Source organism: Canis aureus, chromosome 34, assembly GCF_053574225.1.
Source record: "Canis aureus isolate CA01 chromosome 34, VMU_Caureus_v.1.0, whole genome shotgun sequence".
Classification (NCBI taxonomy): Eukaryota; Metazoa; Chordata; class Mammalia; order Carnivora; family Canidae; genus Canis; species Canis aureus.
In genome coordinates, this window is record NC_135644.1 from 20,466,885 (window position 1) to 20,488,350 (window position 21,466).

General features: G+C 36.0%; 1 protein-coding gene and 1 long non-coding RNA gene across 9 annotated transcripts in view; one reads left to right on the plus strand and one right to left on the minus strand.

The window, feature by feature from the left end:
• The first annotated feature begins 4,816 nt into the window (after positions 1 to 4,816).
• Positions 4,817 to 21,466, plus strand: part of LOC144304862 (sodium channel protein type 3 subunit alpha) — a 105,859-nt gene continuing 89,209 nt past the window's right edge. For all 6 annotated transcript variants that reach the window (XM_077883459.1, XM_077883454.1, XM_077883457.1 and 3 more), the window contains exon 1: positions 4,817 to 5,059. The gene's annotated coding sequence lies outside the window, so the exon portion shown is untranslated. The remainder of the gene's footprint in view (positions 5,060 to 21,466) is intronic.
• The window catches only part of LOC144304863 (uncharacterized), a 115,966-nt gene continuing 105,127 nt past the window's right edge, over positions 10,628 to 21,466 (minus strand). For all 3 annotated transcript variants that reach the window (XR_013371856.1, XR_013371857.1, XR_013371858.1), the window contains 4 exons: positions 14,153 to 14,334; positions 13,184 to 13,237; positions 11,693 to 11,833; positions 10,628 to 10,801 (listed from right to left, as the gene is read on the minus strand). This is a non-coding gene — a long non-coding RNA (uncharacterized LOC144304863). The remainder of the gene's footprint in view (positions 10,802 to 11,692; positions 11,834 to 13,183; positions 13,238 to 14,152; positions 14,335 to 21,466) is intronic.

A 21,466-nucleotide genomic window follows, 5' to 3' on the forward strand; every position in this document is an offset into this window, starting at 1 on the left:
TCCAGGATCATGCGCTGGGCTGCAGGCGGCACTAAACTGCTGCGCCACTGGGGCTGCCCTCAAATGACTTTTTTAAAGATTTTTTTAAAATTTTTATTTATTCATGATAGTCACACAGAGAGAGAGAGAGGCAGAGACATAGGCAGAGGGAGAAACAGGCTCCACGCACCGGGAGCCCGACATGGGATTCGATCCCGGGTCTCCAGGATCGCGCCCTGGGCCAAAGGCAAGCGCCAAACCGCTGCGCCACCCAGGGATCCCTCAAGTGACTTTTTTAAAAAAGGATATAGAGAAGGGACGCCTGGGTGGCTCAGTGGTTGAACATCTGCCTTTGGCTCGGGGCATGATCCCAAGGTCCAAGATTTGAGTCCACATCAGGGCTCCCCACAGGGAGCCTGCTTCTCCCTCTGCCTATGTCTCTGCCTCTCTGTCTGTGTCTCTCATGAATAAATAAATAAAAACTTTTTAAAAAAAAGGATATAGAGAAGCTAAAATTGTAGTGGTTAGATGATCCGAAATATCTTTATTTGGTTCTCATACAAGATTTGATTTTCCAGCTTGGCTGGGAACAAAACTATAATATTCTCTACACTTTTTGACATATTTCCTTCTTTGTTTCCTACTATCACTTATTGTTGCTAGTATCAGTTATTGTTGCTGATGGTGAGTTGATCCTTGTTTGTTTCTTATCTTTTATGTCCTGAATTTTTTTTTAAAGATTTATTTAATTGAGAGAGAGAGAGAGAGCGAGAGAGCACAAGCAGGGGGAGCTGCAGAAGTAAAGAGAGAAGCAGGATGCCTGCTGAGCAGAAAGCCTGATGTGGGGCTCAATACAGGGCTTGATCCCAGGACCCAGAGCCAAAGGCAGATGCTTAATATGCCAAGCCACCCAGGCATCCCACTGTTTGCAATTTTATAATGCATCTCAAGGTGTGTTTCTTTACAACAAGTGAATACTTGGTGAGTCTTTTCAGTTCTGAAAATTTTTCTTGTAATATTTCTACTTTCTTTTTTCTTTTCTTTTTTTCTTTTCTTTTTTTTTTTTACTTTGGAGACTGATACTCTTTTTTTCTTACTATATTTTCATATCCTTGTGTTTAGTCTAACTTTCTAAAAGATGTCTTTAATTTTTACTTTCTAACTACTGATTTTTCCTCTTCTTTACATATGGCATATATAACTTATGAGCATTTCTTATTTTATTTTATTATTCCCCCCAAGATTTCCCATCCCCACTTCACAGATACAATATACTTTTATTTCTTCGGGATATTAGTTATAGTATCTATTTATTTACTTTAGTCCCATACATTGTCTTGATTCTTTATGTTTACATTTCTACTGTTTTTGCATTTGGACTAGACCTAGGGGACTGCCATTCCAAATTTAAGGTAAGGATGGAAATGAGAGGGAGCTATCTAGAAAAACTTTAAAGGGAATTCCAAATTAGGTTTGGACATTGGAATAATAATTGTTACTCATTGGCAGATTTAGTGAAGCAATTAAAAATATTAACAATGAATATGTAAATGGAACTAATATTATCTGTGAATTCTATTAAACTAGACAATATTTGTATTTTTAATTTATATTAATGTTTATTAGAGTTATATGATTCTATTAGATTTACAATAATGCTATTAAATTTTTATAGTTCTATTTGTTATAGAACTCCACTGTTTTTCCTCAAAAACATTATCCTCCCTGTGATAATTCCATCTTATTGTCCTTAGAAAACACACACACACACACACATACATACACCCCTTCAAAAATCAGTTGCCCAGAAAACACTATCAGGAAAACCTTCTGAGTATATGGATATGTTCTTTTGAGTATATGCCCCAAATTGGGCATCAGAATTAATATACTTCTAAGTATTATTATTGGTAGAGAAATCAGTATGGGGTGCTAGAGATTGGCACAGTTAATGAACATTTAGTAAAGTAGTGGTGAGCAAGGATAATTTGGCTGTGACTAGAGAAAAAAGGTAAAAGTCCCCAGAAAATACAAATATTTCATGACAGAAAACTTATGTAATACAATAGTAAAATGCCATGAATTTTCATTAATTGTGTGAGTTAGCAGTGGTCTAAATTAATAAAAGCTCATTTCCTCTATGCTTCTCCAAGTCTTGGTGCATACTGGTGTCATCTGTGTGATGATATATGAAGTACTAATCAATGTGATTTTACTCCCTCTATATTTGTTTAATCTGTAAAATGTGTATAATTCTTCTTATTGGTGAGGGTTAAGTGAATATACTCAAAGTGCTTAGAAGAGCATCTGACACATAATACTGAATAAATGTTGGGTTTTGTTATTGTTGTTATTATTCAGGAGTTTCTTCACTATTACCTGAAGATCTTCCCCCCACCCACTCCTACCAAATTCTGGCCATATACCAAAGCTATTATTTCCTAAATGGAATTGTCATGGGAAACAGATAAAAGAATCATCAGATTCTTGCATTTTAAAAGGTTTCAGTCTTAAGTGTTATAAGTTGAATTGTGTCTACCCTCCTCCAAAAAAGGGGTATACTGGAGTCCTAATCCCCAGTGCCTCAGAAAATACCCTTACTTGGAAATAGGATTTTACAGAAATAATCAAGTTAACATAAAATCACTAGGGTGGACTCTAATTCAAAATGACTGGTGTCCTTATAAAAAGAGGAAATTTGGACACAGAGACAGAAGTGCACAGAGGAAAGGCATCCAAGTGATGCAGGGAAAACAGCATGGAAAGATGGAAACAGGGACAGTAGTTAGGCTGCCACAAGCCCAAGAATGTCTGAGCTACCAGAAGCTGGAAGAGATAAGGAAGTATCCTTCCTCTACAGGTTTCAGAAAGAGCATGGCTCTGCTGACACCTTGATTTAGGACTTCCAACCTCCAGAATTGTGAGACAATAAATTTCTGTAAGTGTGAGCCACTCTGTGTGGTATTTTGTTACAGTAGCCCTATAAAACTAATATAGTAGGTATAAGATAGAAAGATTTGGGAGGAAAACTTGTGGATCAAGTTTACTACTGGTACAGAAGGATGAGAGGTCCAAGCAAAACTTTTGGGAGCTGGAAAGGAAGTCTGGGAAGAAGCAGGGGGCCCAACCTAAGGGGGTCTTTGATAGGACCCCCATGTAGCTTGCTCGCCCAGGATTAGCTAGAAAGGTAGAGTAGACAGATGAGAAGTTGGAATGGTCCAATGTAGCAGAGATTGTGCCTCACTTGTCTGAAACCCACAGAGAAGCTATGGTCTATGAGACAGAAACAGCAGAACATAGATCTTGCTGTGAAGTGCCTTGGATGTGGGAATTTCATCAGCCAATTATAGCCCAGAGTGACCCTCGAAAGCTGCTAATTGTGTTTCTTCTTTCCTTCCCCAAGGACAGGAACAAAAGTTACCTGAGAGGAAGAGCTGACAAACCTGAGGTAACTGAGTTGAGAGGATGCTGCCATAAAAACTAGAGGATGGTGTTTCTGGGACCAAAGAGGAATGCGGACACATTGGTAGATGTCCGTGTGGAGGGATTTTGGTGTCTAAGGATCGTACAGGATTCTACTGCTCATTGGATGCTCACGTAGAAAGACAGGAGCCTGGGAACCAACCATACTCTGCTTTCTCCACATATGTAAGCATTCCTGGACTTAAATCAATCCCTGTATGAGAAGATGGAAGAGAAAAACTGTACATTGGCTTCATCTAAACTTGAAATCATTGGGAAAAGCCTCAAGTGACTCAGTCTACCCCTAACTGACTAGATTCATTTTCTGCCATTAGGCAAAATGGGGGCTAGAATTAAAAACTAAGTAAATAACACTCCTTGAGCACATAGCTTGAAAATATGGTACCTGATATATTTGTCTCTCCTCATTATATATAAACTCCTTGATGGGAGGTACTGTATGTTTTTCTCTTTGTCTTTTCAAAGCCAATATAGCACTTAGCAAATATTAAGGTGGTCCATCAATATGAATATATATTAGTTAATTAATGATAAACTAACAAAATTATAGTTGTGCTAGAGTAAATATAAAAAGTCTAATGAATAGCAATTTGATTAGCTGAGAAATCTCTTTTAATAAACTGGTAAAAGTCATTTTAATTTTGCTTATATATTGCCTGCTTCAATGTTCTTATAAACAATGTTTTCTCAAGTATTTTAAAGATATAGAGATAATAATACATAACCACTGGTTTGAATTATCTCATGTGAGATTAATTTAACTGTTCCTTTTGTCATATATATATATATATATATATACACCAAAGTAATCCACAGATCTAAATTAGCTAAACCTCACTAAAGTTTAGACTAGTTTTCCATATTCAGATACTGTTTCTTGCAAATGTTTTACCAAAAGCAACACAAAAGACTGTCAGGAAAGTGTATTACACTGTTCTTTAAGGAGTTAAATAACTCACTTGGAAAATAATCCATCCCATGAGAAGAAAAAAATTTCAGAAGACCAGCACAGACTACAAGAGACATTTTTGCAAAACTCTGCATGTAGGATATAAATAATCTAAAAACCGAATTTTCAAAATATTTGTAGGTTTTATGTTAATTGTGGTAGGTTATATGTTGATAAACTTTGTAAATTTATGAAATTTAGAAAAATAGGTGAGGTGCAAATAAGTGAGTAGGAAAGGGTCTCTTTTGTACATACTTATATGCAAGGAGATATTACATTGTACCTTAGGATAAAGAATAATGAGCGTGTTTTTCCTTTCGTTCAATTTGCATGTCTGCCAGTAGATGGCGGTACCATGTTGAGTGCTGTCAGCCTTCCCCCCCACCCCCCCAAAGCTGTTTTCTGATATATGTTGGGTACCATAGAGTGAATCTCAGAACAGGAAGCGGAGGCATAAGCAGAGAGGATTCTGGAAAGGTCTCTTTGTTTTCTTGTCCACAGAGAAAGCAAAGGAAAACCTATTCTAATTAATTTGTAAATCTCTGTGGCCAAAAATCTGAACAACTGCAGAGGAAGCCACCTTATACTCTAACCATCTTGGATGCGGGGCTTTGTTACGCTGTGATCTGTAAAGCTCTGTTTTATCAGGTAAGCTGGCAAAACATTTAATTATCTGCACCATAGAATCTAGCCACTAGATCATTTTTCTTATTTTAAAATCATCTTCATGCTGCTATTTTTAACCTAATGCTGTTTTAATGTAGATTACAGGAACCAAAGTCATCATTTGATGTGTAAACTGCTTACTATTCTTTTATCTCTCAAAGGAAACAGAGCCTCTGTCTAGAAATGGTGACTTATGGTTGAGACTAGGCATTAGTGATCTCATGTTTTTGAGACATGTAGATGGTTATGATTCATTGTATTCAAAGAAAATATTTTTTATTGCACAAAGCTAACTTAATGGATTTTGTGGCTGTATATCATCTATTTAAATGTCCAGTGTGCCCAGAAATTTTTTTAACATAAATGTATGGTGAATTTGGAACTACCAATCTTGTGCTTTAGTCTTTTATTTAACAGCTTTAGAGGGGCCATGTGTATAGGGAATGATAACAATATAGAGGTGTAATAATCTATGTTCATGGAGGGAAGAAGATAACCAATACTAACCAATAAAAAGAGATTTAACCTTTTAACAATAAAATGATCCCTATATGTTCCATAATGTGTTATTTCTTTTATATTTTAATATGTTCATTTTTATATTAAAATATTTTTAAATTTATTGACTTAAAATATATTTTCTTGATGAATTATCTCATAAGCTTGATATATTTCTGTTTATTTTTTCTGTGTAGATTTAATAACTGTTATTATTACTAATTACCAGGGGGAGCCACTTGAGCCAAAAAACACTTATCTATAATATATATTTTCTGTAATTTTCTTTAAAATATTTGATAGCCACAAATGCTGTATTCAGTTAGCAATTATATACTTAGAATAAGAAATTATTGGCAGAAAATCTGTAAGTATTAATTGAAAGAAGGGTTTCAAATATCATAAAGTAGGATTTTTAAAAATACAACAGGTGGTGTAATGTAGCATATGAGGACAAAGATAAAGGCATCAGTGCTTGTAGGAATTTGCATGGAAAAATTTCAACACAACCACTCCAAGTAGTGTGTGCCCTATGTGAAATAAAGACCTCTGATTTTAACCTGGGTTTCCAGTCAGTACTGGTCAAAATGACCTAAAAATGGAACTTGAGTATTTAAAAGCAATTGTAATTTCTAATGATATGGCAAAGTATTGATTTCTCACTATTTTACACTGAGTAGCAATAACACTCCCCCTAAAAAAAAAATAAAATAGTGGTTGCCTCAGAGAAAAGCCTTGAGTCTCATGTATTTCAGAAGAACTCCTACCATAGGATATGAAGAAAACTGTTTCTTTGATAAGGGTTCTCAGAAATGGATGTTAATTGGCTTCAGTGTATTGCATACACTGTGCTTCTCTACAGGGGAGTGAATTTGAGTAACTTTGTTCTATGTAAACACAAGAGCTGATCTTGAGTGAACTGTTTTACATTTATGAATGGGTGCTTATATTTCAGCCCTCAATATCAACATTTTTTTTCAGTATAGTTGCAATAATCTGTTATTTGTTTATATATGTAGTCACGATGTGAAGAGCATATGTACATAGAGTTCTTCACAAAACTTGCTCTTTGAAAGTTTTTGGAAATCAAACCTACTTTGATTAAATGATATGTCAAATAAGTTTGAGTATCTTACTCTTAAGAAAAATCTAATAGTCACTTCATTTGTAAGGTCAAGAAAAACTGTAATTTTTTAAAAGATTTATTTGTTTATTTTAGAGAGAGAGAGAACACAAGTGGGAGGGGCAGAAGGAAAAGGAAAGAGAATCTCAAGCAGACTCTGCTCTGAGCACAAAGCCCAATATGGGGTTCAGTCTCAAGACCCTGAGATCATGACTTGATGCCTAACTGTCTGAGCCACCCAGGCGCCCCAAATAGTACTGTAATCTAATGGGGGTGGCTCAGTCGGTTATGGGTCTACTTTTGGCAGGAGGCCCCAGGTTGGGCTCCCTGCTTAGCAGAGAGCCTGCTTCTCCCTCTTTCCCTGCTTGTGCTTGTTCTCTCTGTCAAATAAATAAATAAAATCTTTTTAAAAATATACTGTATTTTAATAGTGTAGTAGAGAGAGACTGAGCAGTGAGCTGGAAGTCTTAGTTTCTGATTCAAGTTCTGCTACTAATGATCCTGATCACCTCAGAAAAGACACTATGTATTTTTCCTGAAGTACATTTTCCTTGCCAGTATGGTTATTAGAATCAAAAACATATAAGGACACTTCATTTTTCAACTTTCATGATTCTAATTTATCTGGATTTTCACCAACTGATTTCTTAGCTTAACTGTAATATGATACATCTTTAACTCTCACTGAGTTGTATATTAACTACTAATGGTGTACTAAACCTGAAAGCAGAAAAAGATGTTTTAACGATCCTCGGCCAGTTCCTTCTGTGGTGGAAACAACAAGGAAGCAATATGGAGAAATGGAGAAGAGTAGGGTTGGCAGACTGAATCCTAGCTCTACTATTAAATGACAAAGTATTTAAACTTTTAAGACCCTATTACATCATGTATAAAATAGGAATGATAACACCTATGTTGCATAATTGTGTAAATAATGTTTCTTCAGTGTTTTTTATACATCCTGGGACATGACTGAATGCTCTCCCTCCCCTCTTCCTCTATCCCCCATAATTAGTGATAGTGATATAATATCTTCCACCACAACAGGAAGGACAGAATGAAACTGCCAAGAAGTTCTGTAGTTGGGAATGTTCATTCTTGTCTTGAAAGAGGGCACTTGCTGAAACAACAACGGTGCTCCCTATAACAATATTGATTAGTGCTAATATCCTTGGCATTTCCTGGGAGTTTAAAGAACTCTTATAATACCTTCCAAAAGACCATTCTTTTGCCCAAGGATGTATTATCATGGGCTCTACTTCAAAGGCTTTCTTCTTTTTAACAATTAGGGACAAAGGGCTTCATTTCACTTGTGCCTTAACAGATACTTAACAGACGAAAGACATCTGTGAAGATTCACAAAGAAAATATAGGTTTCACCAAGATCATTTAAATATCCCCAAATTTCTATTATGGCCATCAAAGTACAGAGCCTAAATCCCAGAAATGACCGCATGTGTTGGCTATATGATCAGCTCACAAACTCTCTACTGCTTAAATCCTATTAATGATCCTAAAAAGTGGAAAGGCAAATTGTGCTTGATGAAATTGTGGACAGACTGTAAAATCCCTCCTTCCCTCCAAAGGTTTTCTTTATATGCAGTTTTGTGCTCTTGACAGCTCTATGCTACTGGGATCTTTGGGAGCTACAGCTGGGATGGCCATTCAGCATCCCAGGCCTCCTAATCCTGCCCTTCAACCACCCTGGGCCTCTTTACACTGACTCAAGTGCCTGCACTGTCATTTTCATCTTCATGGCAGCCAAGATGACTTAATGGGCTCAGGACCAGACAGATGTGAGAAGGCTGAGAGTTTGGGAGGCTTAAAGATATGAGGGCAAGATCTCTCAATTACATCGTACGCTGCCTGAAATTTGTTGGTTAGTCCATCTTCCTTGATTCTAGGTAACTCCGGCTTTTGTGATTCCTTATTTTTAGGGTTGAAATTAACTGAAAACACTCATAAATATAAGAATATGAAGACAAATGCCCTTTTTTCCCCCACTAAAGAATGAACATGTGACTAGATAGTGAATTTCCTTGCATGAGTGGCTGTACAGATTACTTTTTCTCGTTATCATTCATGTATAGGAACATTGTGAACTCACTGAAAGTTGGGAATTAGTGTTTTGTTTGTCATCTAAAAATATATTATTCGTTCTACCTTAATACTGATGATTGTTTTACAAATTTTCCAAAGCTATGAAGATTAATTACCTGCCTGCCCCTGAAATATAATTTATTAACAGTTCACTTCTTCACTTTTAGGATCTATTTTAAAATTTTGATTAATTTCAATTCAAAATTATCTTTGCTTCCACTTGAATTTTACCCCAGAAACAATTTTAATGGCAATTCAATATAGAATCTGGTATCTGAACTATTACTTTGTGAAGCAGATTGTTGTTTGACGTAGTTATAAAATTTGAGAAGGGCAAAAGCCAATTGTATTGTTACTTGTGTTATAAGGTCACACATTTATCTTTGATTAGGAAGCTACTTTTTAATTCAGTTTTACCTGTTGACATTTTTCACGCTGGGGTAAAATCAATATATTCTTCAGATACATTTTAATGGGACATAGTAAGTGTGGATACCTATTTCAGAGCAGAATAGTGTTTATTTTCTTTTACTTGATAATATGGTAATAAAGAAAATCTAGTTCTCCTATTATGCAAAGATATGCTTTGTTATATGAACTGCCTGCCAAGTATCAACTCTTTGGGTACCTAAAATTTGAATCTACACCCAGACACATAATTAGCCACAGTAAAGAATTCTTTAAAATTTATATGAATGCCTACTGGATACCACAAGTTTTAATGTGCCTTATTTATTGATTGATTTTTTTTATACTCTACTTCTTTTCTTCAGAATTTGAAATGATAAAGGACCTTATAGAGAGAATTTTAGAGATGTTTCTTCCCAAGATATATGAGTAGATAACAGCTGCAAAGTAACTTATAAGCAGGTTTACAATATTAAATATATATATATATATATATATATATATATATATATATACATATTACTGACAAATACAGTGCATATAAACATATCCTAGGTGGTGGTCTGGATAAGGAAATTCTCAGGAGTTGTTTCAGTTCAGAGAAACCTTTTAAAAGTCTGGAGTTATTTCTGTAATAACTGAATTAGGTTTTCATCCTTTTGGAAACTGCATATAGGGAGCCCTTCATGTGATTAAACTCTGTGCTGGAGCAAAGTGAAAGAAATGATGGTCTTAAATTATTAAATGGTGGTTGAATATTGTTTTATTCAATGGGTGAATTCAAAGATGGGAAGTCACTCTTTAAATAACTTTGGCCATTTTCTGCCAAGAAGCTCACTTTGGGGAATTTTAATCTCCTAATATTCAGGATATTCTTACTTGGGCTGTACAGAACATCGTGTTCTTTTCCTTTCCCAAGAGCTTGGCCTGCAATAAGTCACTAAATCCCAGTTATTACTGCTAAGTGACATTGTACTTCTGATCTAGAACCCAAAATATTCTTGCATAGGGTTTAACAGGACACATTTTAACGGCTTAAGTCTCTAGTTGAGAATCAGTCATCTGTTTGTTAGTTTCTCTGTCTTCTCAGTGTTTTTGCTTGTAACATTTATTTTTCCCTTTGTAAATTATTTTTGTTGTACCTAAACAAAGTATTGAGCACTTTCTTTTCATGCAACTTATATCATGGTTGGAAATAACCCCACAAATAGATTCTTGAGGAAATAACCCCAAATTTCTACATGGCCAAAGTAGGTAAGAAAAGAATGAAGCTAGCCAGGTTGAGACTAAAGAACTGGACAGCCATAACCAACCATGCCCTTTCCAAGGAGGAGAAGCTCCATGTTAGGGCTGGGAGACTGATGAATCAAACGATTTCTCCAAAGAAGCTAAAAATCCAAATTTTTATTAGAAATCTCCATCTTGTTAAATGTTGTCATCCATTTCAATTCATTTACAATACTGGATAAATCCAACAAAACATACCTATAGGCAGGACGCAGTCAAGGGGGTTTGGCCAGGTTTTTTCTTTCTTTCTTTTTTTTTTTTCCTTTTGCCAATCCAACCAGTATTTTTACCAGTGAGGAAAAATAAACCTGATGGAGAGGAAATGGCTTGACTGCATTTCAAGGCACAGCCACAATAACATTCATATTTCTTATCTACTACTCCAGGCCTCAGTCAACTGCCTGCGATTTTCCTATTACATTCATTTCAAAACTTTGAATATTCTATGCATTACCTCCCATATTTCTGTTTTTCCTGCTGATATTTAAATCATCAAATTTTAATTATCATCATAGATCCTTTTGTTGCTATCAGTGTTTCTCTTGCTATTATTATCATGTTACTGATATGATAGTTGATATGGCATATAATATTCCTACTCCTGCCCTGTTTGGAAACTACTGAAATTTGTCTTTAGATTAAAATTCAAAAATTGACCCTTCAGCTGTGAAATGGTAAAAATATTATTAATAGGATATTTGCATGTCCTTGAGTCCCATATAGCCTCAAAGTTCTAAAATTGTATTAAATTATCTTTAATTGTAGCCAATAATGATTACAGTTCAAGTAAATCCACTCTTAATGTTGGTTTTCAACGATGGTTTTGCGCTTCACTATCAATCTTATATATTTATACCGAAAATTAAAGTATATTATTATATCAGCACTGGAAGGACAGACAAAAGTATAATTCACAATCATATTGCATTCTCTCTCATTAACATAAAAATCTAGTAGTATTAGATAAGAATACAAATCAGATACATGTGCCTGGAATGAGAACTTCTTGGCCAGTAAGTGGAAAATCAGAAGGAAAAAAAAAAAGCAAAATGAGAAATGACAAAAATTAGATTTTTAAAACCTCACTAATGAAAATGATAGAAGAAAAGAATAGTTGAAGGGAAATAGATATGCAAACATTCTGAGAGAAAATAGAAAGACGTACAACATGATAAGCTTTGGCTGCACACTGGATTCACCTGAGAAGCTTAAAAAAGAGCAATGCTGGCTCCACTTTAGTCCAATTCAGTTCTATTCTCTGGGGCTGAGCCTGATATCTGTTTGTTCAAAAGCTCTGCAAGTATAGTTCAAATATGTGGCCAGGTTTGAAAACCAGCTGACTGAAGGAAGGCAGAGAAAAATAAGAGAAGTTAATGAAAGGTTGGTTAATGAAGTAAAAGCTGAGAAACGACTTCCAAAATAATTTCAAAATTCTAGTAAGTGGGCATGTGTTAAGTAAAGAGACTATGCCTATACTTATGAAGAAATACATTGGCGTCCATTTTTTCCTTGTTAGAAAGGCTGGTATTTATTCTATATGTTTAAGCAGTTTTATATTTCAAATTGCTAATTTCCTACCCTTACCTCTCTGTTGGAAAGTTGACCCAGCTGCTGACTACGGTATATTTTGCAAACTAACAATACGAACAATCGTGCATGCTCTCAGAAATCAGCACCCGTGAACTGCAATTTGTACAACCAGAGATTTGCTCTTTTTGTTCTGTACGTCATAAATTGCTCCTTTGAAAATTAAGTCTTAAATAATCAAATAAGAGTTTCTATTGAAAGGTACTCTTTGAATGTCCAGGTCATCCAACTGGAAACAAAGCATTGATTTCTGATTTCTGAAACTGCAACTGTGGCAGACTGAAAGGAAAGGCGGATCTGTAAACCAACAAATTTCTTAAGGCCAAAACGCACTTAAAAGTGGATTTTCAGAAAGTGATATTTATAAAAAGGAAATGAATTAACCTAATAGCTAAGTGGAATTAATAATGAATTGCATTTCTTAAAAGGAATTCCATTACCAAGGTGAGTCAGCTTTTTCAGCTCCTTATGAAGACATCTGCAGAGTTAACACCCCAGTTGCTTTTTTATGTTGGCTTCTTGCAGTCCTTTCCACAGCTGGGAGGAGACTGCGGTAGCCTTTAATAAAACAATCTTCTACGTCCTCCAGGGTTTTTATATCTTAAGGTCTTTTTTCTAGATAAACATCATTTAATATTACTACTTAACGCTGCTTTCTTCACAACCTCTACCATTCTGTCAACCTGGTCAGTAAAATTATCACCATAAAGAAAAGAGCTGTTAAATCTCAAAATGAGAATACCCATATTTTAAGGCAGGAGGCTAGTGCTTCAATGGTAAACAAAAGGAATACAATACCATGTTTGAGGCTGGATTTTTGATGGATGTCTGTGAAACAGTGCCTGGGTTCTTAAACTGGGATTGGATCATTTTCTTAAAAATAATTGACGTCCTATGTTTATATACAAAGTACTTGGGTAGTAAACAATGAAAATATAAAAAACAAACCATTGAAATGTTAATGGAAATTAAATCCTGAGCCAGAGAAGAAATGTTTTTTGAAGAAGAGTCATTTAAATTATTCAGTGAGAATAGAAAGTAAAAAATCTATTGTTGATATAAACATTCCCTCCACCAACATGGTGACAACTGTGATAACTAACCTGATTCTTTGGGGGAAAGCATTTCAACTTGTCATTCAAAAGCATTTAGTAGAACTGAAAAGGGAAAGAGTAATGATTAGGAGTAAATAAAAAGTGGCAGAGCACATCCAAATCATGATGTTCAAATATGTGGCCAGGTTTATGCAAATTAACACAAAAGAGTTAAGCTACACCACCAAAGCCACAAAAGTGAGCTCTCTCTAATACCATTATTAGATATGTTGTTTACTAGGTGTCTTAAAATCTGAGTCACTGTGAGGCACATTTCTTTTAAACATCCATTAAATGCACACGATGATACATCTCAGACAACCCTCTGAGATCAATTTAATCATAAAGTAATACACATTTTTTTCAACAATCCATATTGTTGAATCCATATTCCCAAATTTAGGGAATTTTATGTGTGAGAAAATACTTTCTATTTATTCTCTTAAGTTCTTCCTGAATAAAATGTTTCAGAACTAAATACTTAAAGCATACAAAGGCACACTTAATGTGGGAACTCTTGGTAATTTCCCAGCCAGTTTTTTGGTAAACATAGAACTGCGCTAAAAAAAAAAAAAAAAAAAAAAAAAAAAAAAAAAAAAAAAAGTCTATTAATTTTTTTAAAAAGAGGGTCACTTTCACTTGAAGAGTTAGTGAATTCAATGCCCAATACTGCAGACACAATTTATCAGAATCTTGAATGCCCCATGTCCTTGCGAAGACAGTTCAGGGGGGCACACATGGAACACTGCAGGAACACCACATGTTCCAGTTCTGGCTTTCTAGCATCTTCTCCCTTTAGCTTTTACATTTCCCCTGACGATTGTTGCCCTCTCTAGCCAGGGTCTTACTTGCAGTTCTTCTTCCACCCTGGGTAGAACCAGGATAGACAGACTACCAGTCTTGGCTCTCCTTAGCAGTTCGGCTGCTGCAAATCCTTGCCTGGAATACAAGTTTGCATCGTATGTGATTTTCTCTTACCTGTGGCATTCTGGTTGTCTTCAGCCTCAAAAGAATTGAGCATTGAACAGCATCCTTTCTGCTTTTACATGCAGAGACCTTCCACTGTATGTTTCTGCTGCAGTAAGTGGCATCAGTGACACCTAAATCAGGGCAGTGCACTCAGGCCCTCGCTCTAATTTTGGTGCCAATGTGCTCAGTGGCTGCAGAAAAAAACATCAACATTTTGGGTCCTGAATTCAGATCCTAGAAAAATATTTTCAGCTTCTCTTTATTTCAAAAGCCCCTATTTTGATGGTGGTGGGGAATTTAACCAAGTGATTCATCACATTCACTGAAAACTAGACAAAATTTTGTCAATTTTTTTTAAAAACTGCTATTTGTATAGAATTTCTCCTCTAGGAATAAATTACATGTATAAGAATTACATGAAGAAAATACAAGAAGAAATAATGTATACAGAATTGAATATCTAGAATTAAAGGATATGAGAGAGAGTTCCTTTCAGCAATCAACCTTACAGCTCTGCTGTACTCAAGGCATTCATAGCATTTGTTCATCAAAAAACATGGTTAAATCTGAGCAAGCCCATAGTTCGTGAAAGTGTTCTGAAGCTAAAGATAGCCTCTAATAGGTATAGCACAGCCTAGCTCAGTTACATGATTAGCCCAGTATTCAATAATCCTTGTTCAGAGTATAGGACTATTGTTGTATGCCTCATTCTCTCCCAGAAGTAATGGATGCTGGAGTGTATCTGGTACAGAGTCTCAGAGTCTGAACACTGGAACTAGCGTTTTAGAGACAAAAGAGGCACTACAAACGAGGTAGTCAATTTTCCTCTTCTCCCTCCCTCTCTTTTGTAGGTGTGGACAATGAACACCTAAGATGTTGAGTGTTCAATGAGTCACAGCAAGTGAGGACACACACAAGTCTAGAAATCAGGTTATCTGAATTACAGCTTCCATCCCCCTCCTGTCTTTCTCTCTCTCTTCCTTATCTTTTCATTAAATCTTGTTTCTAAAAAGATGGAGTAGGACAGTCTTTTCCATTATGTTGTACTGTCTTCTGTGGCACCATCTCAGCATGATAGAAGGACATGGCATTGATAATCATCTATTTGTGGGGCATGCTTAATAGTCACTCAGATGGCTAGGTTCTGACTGGTAAAGAATCACGTGACAGTCAAACCTCAGCCCCACCTAAATCAACCTATGCTCCAGTGGAGTTTACCACTAGAAGTGTTCTGAAGACAGTGATTACAACCTCTCTGCTCCACGCTAGATAAATCTCAATCCTCTATATTTTAAACCTCAAAGGAATGCAGGTAACTTGTGGGAAAGCAAGCACCACCATCCTGAATTTACGCAAATCGTACCTCAAGATCCTAGTTCTAAAGTTCCCTCAGGTTGCCAAGTGAAAAAGGCAATCAACTCTTAACACTCGGTTGTGAAAACAGTGTGCTGTCATTTTGATTACAGTCAGTAAACAGTCTGGTTGCCTGGAAAGAAACTGCCTAAAGCACACGGCACCAGCAAGCAGTAGGCGAAACGTGACTGAGGGCAACTCAGAGGGCTCTGTGTTATGGCTGAAACAGCACTGATGTTACACTGATGTTATGGATCAAGGATTTATTATTGGTCTGAGAATGCTGTTTGCATTTTATTTGCCACAATGCCAATTTACTTCAAAATAGAAAGCTTTCTTTAATTCTCTTATATTCAGATTTAAATGTGGTTTCCTTTCCAGAAACACATGTGCTACAGGCACACACCCACACAAAATGTTTGTTTACCAACAAAGTAACTTTCTCTATAGTGTTTCTTGGTCCCAAATCCTATGACTTAAGGATAAAAACAACAATCTGACTAAGTAAAATAGAAAAATTATCCATACATAGAGAGCCCCTCCACACCTTTTCTGAGCATCAAACTAGAGGATTGGTCTGCTTTTTAACTCATGTGTTTGTTTATAGGTTTGATCACTACAAGGTGACTGAGGGGTAGGAGAAAGGGATATATCAGACCAGTACTATTTAATAAAAATATAATGAGACCCATATATGTACTTGGAAGTTTTCTGGGTGCTGAAAAAAAGCAAAAACAAACAAGTGAAATTAAGGTTATTGATGCTATGTTTTATTTAAGCCAACATTCCCTAAATATCATTTCAAGATTTGGCACTAACCACATTTCAAGTACTCAACTCTTGTATCTGGCCAGTGGCTACCACATTTGGACAGGCCACATGTAAAATTTGTAACTTCCTGCTTACTGTAGTAACTAGTCCATAAAATCCTTATTCTCCAGGAATTTAACATTCAGTGTAGAAGCAGTAAGGCACATCCTTAAGAACAACAGAAGATAGAATATTATAATTATTATATGAATTTTAAAGACAATATGTGTGTGCTATGGGAGTTCAGAGGAATGCAAAAATCACTTCTGACTTCAGAGTGTAGGGAAGATTTTAACAGGCTATGACTGACGGTGAATGATATTTCAGGCAGAAGGAATGTTTTTCAAAGCCTGAGGCCAGAGACTGGGAACTTTCAGGGAATGGCAAATAGATCAGTTTGACTAGAGAAGAGCATATATGTAGGAAAGTATGTAAGATAAAACTGCAAAAACAGATGGTAAAATATTTTTAGAGACAGGGAGACTTTGATTATTTTTTTCTAAAGAAAAATAACACTGGATTTGGTAGCCATGTAATCTTAGCCAAGTTACTTACTCTCTCTGGACCTTATAGTTCTTTATCTCCAAAACAAGGACAATAATCACATTTATCTTATCAGGTTATTGTGAAGATTAAATGAGCTAATCAGTGCCTACTGCATAGCAAGTGCTTAGTGTCCTTATCATTATTATTACTTCTCAAAGATACTTTGAGAATGGGAAATTCTTTGAGTAAAGCATTCAGTCTTCATTTTGCTTTGTTCTAAGAGTTTAGTAAACTTAGCCTATTTATACAATTACCTTTGAGATAATCAAGATTTCAATGCATGCATTTTGATCTAAATTAAATAGGACTGCATAATTAGGAAATATAGTATCCATAGAGAATTTGGCTTCCATGGCTTTTTTTTCTGGTTTTATCACATTAATGACCATGTGATACAAAACTAAGTTACTTTATTTACTCAACCAATCCCGTTGGTGGATATTTGTTTTTTCTAGATTTTATTATTATAAAATGTGCTGCCATAAATAGAATACAAGCCTTTCTAAAGAGTACTTGTAAGTTGAATTTCTATATAGTAAGTAAGTTGAAATAAAAATTACTAAATTTGGGGGGGAAACCAAAATTAAAAATCCATTTATTCAAAAAATGTCTGCTGAGCACCTACAATGTGTCACACACTATTCTAAGCACTTGGGATTCATTGATGAAAAAAATAGACCAAAAAAGGCAAATATTCTGGCCCCTGCAAGGCTTGTGTTCTACTCAGGGGAGACAGAAAATGAATAATAAGCATTACAAATAAGTAAGCTATGTAGTATATAATAAGGTCATAGCGCTTTAGAAATAGGATGCAGTTAAAAGCTGGAAGGGGAGGCACTGCAGGTCTCTTTTTGAGAAGGTAAACATTTGGCTAAGACCTGAAAGAGATGAGTGAGGGAGGGATTCAACTACCTAGAGAAGTACATTCCTGAGAGAGGCAACAGTATATATGTGCCTGGCAGGTGCAGAGGACAGACAGAAGCCAATCTGGCTGAAAAGCAGTGAGGGAAGCTGAGAGCAGAATGAGATGAGTTCAACTAGTAACTGCAAGGCCATATCATAAGGCCTTATAGGCAACTGTAAGGAGTTAGGCCTTTTCTCTGGGTAACTCCTGAAGGCTTCTGGTCAGAGGAATGACATGATTTGATTTCCATTTTTCCCAAATCTCTCTGACTGCTGGTGAAAATAGGCTGGGAGCAGGGAGACAGGAAGCTACTGCAGGCTTTTGTGAAATACTGCCATAAATCATTCCAGGGTTCTGGGTTCAGAGGAATTTTACCACAAGACATTAATGAATGAACAAATGAGCCTGAAGAAGCTATGACTGTCATCTTTGAGAGATCCTAAAAATGAGAGCAATGTTAATGGCACATATGTCTCTAACTTCAAAAAAAAAATTAATACAATTATGGTGTCTGTTAGCCACTCATTGCCAAAGTGGGCCAGAAGCACCAGCATCACCTGCGTACTTGTTAGAAATGCAGAAATTGGGGCCTCACCCATATCTATAGAATCAGCTACTCTGGGATGAGGCCTGGCAAGTTGTGTTTTAACAAAAAGGCTTCTAGATGACTCTGAAGCTAAATATGAAGAACCACTACTATAAACTTAAATGGTGAAAATAGATGGGCTGAGAGATCTTTTTCAATTTTAGGATACTGGGTTTCCAAGTTCAATTTTTAGCATTTATTTTCATAATAAAGGTATATGCCTTGAGAAAATCAATTTATTCATAAGAAGCATGGATTCATGCTTATGAACAAATAAATCTTTTAAATCATGTAGAAAAATTTGACATCATATCCCATCTCCTTATAAAAATATAACAGCAGTATATTATTTTTTAAATCCATGTGCAATAGAAAGTTGAAGATAAAGAAAATGGACAAAATGGAGGCGATAAACCTGTGAAGATTGTGGGTTAATGAAGTTACTCTTTTGGAATATACATTTAGCTCTGAGCCTCCTGGGCTCAACATTTTTAGAGTGAAGGCAGGAATAAATTTTATACAACTCAGAGAAACAAATCTCAGATTTTAGGTTAATGTGAATAACCATGAAGCCTTCTGATGGTCAGATCTGATCCAGGAGAAACTCTGGAGCACCCAGGGGAGTGGAGATATGGTTTACTTTCCAGACAAACTTTCTGTGTTTCATGTCATAATATCTTGGTGATCTGGCCATTTGGAAATGTCCCCTTGATGAGGGCCTCAAGTCTTAAAAACCAAATGAGCAGCTGGTAGGGTAGGATGATTACAGACATTGGAGAGCCAACCAGCTTTCCCACCCAGATGGAAGGCTGCCCCTTTCCTGTGGGGAAATGCTGCCAGAGACTGGCTGGCAAAGTCTGTGAGTTCCCCAGTAAGAGGTTTTGGATCTGCTTCAGCCTTTGCACAAAGAGCTAACTAAGTCCCCAGAGTTTTACAGCTAATGCATGACAGAGATGGTATTGATCTGGAAAATTCTAAAGCAGGTACATCGTATTGTGAGTATATAGGAAGACAGGCTTTCCCAAAAGAAACAAAAATAGCATAAATGGCCAAAAGCAGTGATAAGATAAACTAACGTGGAGAAATTATGGCTAAAAGCAATCAACTCGGAATAAGACAAAGATTCTTTAAAAACACTGAGACTCAGTGTTAAAGAATAAATAGTCAGGATAAACTAAAGTACCATAGAAAGGAATACAAACAATTAAACTTAGCTCTATAAAATTCAATTGTTGGCATTAGTCTTACAATTAATAACACTAATATAAATGGATTAAGAAAATTAAAATTAAAGCAACTTTGTCTAAGGTTCCTCAGCTGGAGACACCCACCCTTTTCAGAGTAAAGCCTTATCATATTCTCTGAGCTACCACTTCCTCATTTGTGTCATGAAGACTTTCCCCTTAATTTCCAAAATGCTGAAATTATATGAAAGTCATTTCAAAATTTGTGTTTGTGTGTGTGTGGGTGGGGGGGGGGGATCTCCAGTTCCAATACTTGTAGTAGATAATCTGAGAGTAAAGTTTCTTAAGCATCTTATTTCATCACCTTCTTAATGGAATTCGCTGAGTTTAACTAATTTTAGCCATAAATAGAAGACTTACTTGATTTAATCTGGTATGGGTCTTTTGTGTAATTACATTCAGGACTTCCAGTAAGCACGTTACCTAGTGTCCTTTATCTTATGTCCTAAGCAAAATTTCTTTTCTTGCTTAGTTCTCAGAGAAAGTTGTCTTTTTATGCACAATTGTGTATTTGCTTTTTCCTAAATTGAGTGTGCTTCCACTTTTTCTTATCTATTGGGAACATTAGAGCCGAATTCCAGCCTTGAATGTGTGAAGCACCCATCTCAAATTTCTAGTAACCTCTATTCATTTCCTTCTCAAATTATAATCCATGTGTTACCTGCACCAAATTCATTTAGGGAACTTGTTTAAAATGCAGATCTCTGGGCCATGTCCCAAACCAATTTTTTCTGCATTTCCAGAGATTGAACCCAGAAATCTGTATCTTTGGCAAGTAGTCCAAATGATTCCTATGCCACTGAAGTTCAGAACTACTTTAAAGAATCCTCATTCTCTAAATAACTCAATTAGGCCAATTTTATATTAGTTCATCTGTGAGCCATAGTCTGCTTTTTTTTTTTTTTCATAGTCTGCTTTTAAAAATGACTGAGACAGAGATCTTAATAAGACACAATGCAACTTGAAGTATGAGGCCTAAATTGCAGCATGAGGCCATATACAGAAATCACTACCTTTTCCCATGTATATTTGGGGTTGGCAGATCCTTCCCATTTAGAGCCCAGGCCATAGGATATCATTTTCTCTGATCCATGAATCAGTGATTTTTCACAAGAGTAGGGAGAGGAGAGAGAACCAAAGCAAAGCAGAACTTTTGGGGATCTTTCTCAAACTACTTTCCTGCTCCTCCTTAACTTCTTAGTGTCCTTGGATATTCACCCTTCCTACCTTATCCCCCTCCTTGTTTCCAGAGTAAAGATGACAAGCATTTTGGAAATATATCTAAATTGACATTTTGGTTTTTTAACATCAGCCTCATTATATGTCAGGCTGGAAATGAAGATATTTAAACTCAGTTACTTGTGTTCTGGGGAAGGGAAATAGCTTGCGACTCTAAAGTAAAGGGAACATATATTGAAGGGTTATACATTTGTTTAACAAATTAATATCTCAAGCTCTGATGCATGGGTCTGTCTGGTTATTATTAATACCAATAAGACTATTACTACTATTATCGCTACTTCTAATACTACTAAAACCTCCAGCTTTTACAAAAACCTACTTTATGCCAGCTCTTATATGAGTGACTTACAGGGGTATATGTGTGTGTGTGTATGAAATATATATCTCATTTCATTCTAACAAGAGCCCTGTTTCTCTAGGGATTGTAATCCCCATTATGTGATGAGAAACTAAAAATTGGATTGGTTAGGAAACATGTTCAATGTGACGTAGCTAGTGAATGACAGAGATAGATCTGTGCTATTACCAAATGAAGGTAAGGGAGGAGAGGCAGGGGGAAGGTCATAAAGGTGCCTGCATATTTTGCTAATGTAACTATAAGTCATTGAAGGTCATTGACAATTTTTAATAAGGGCAGG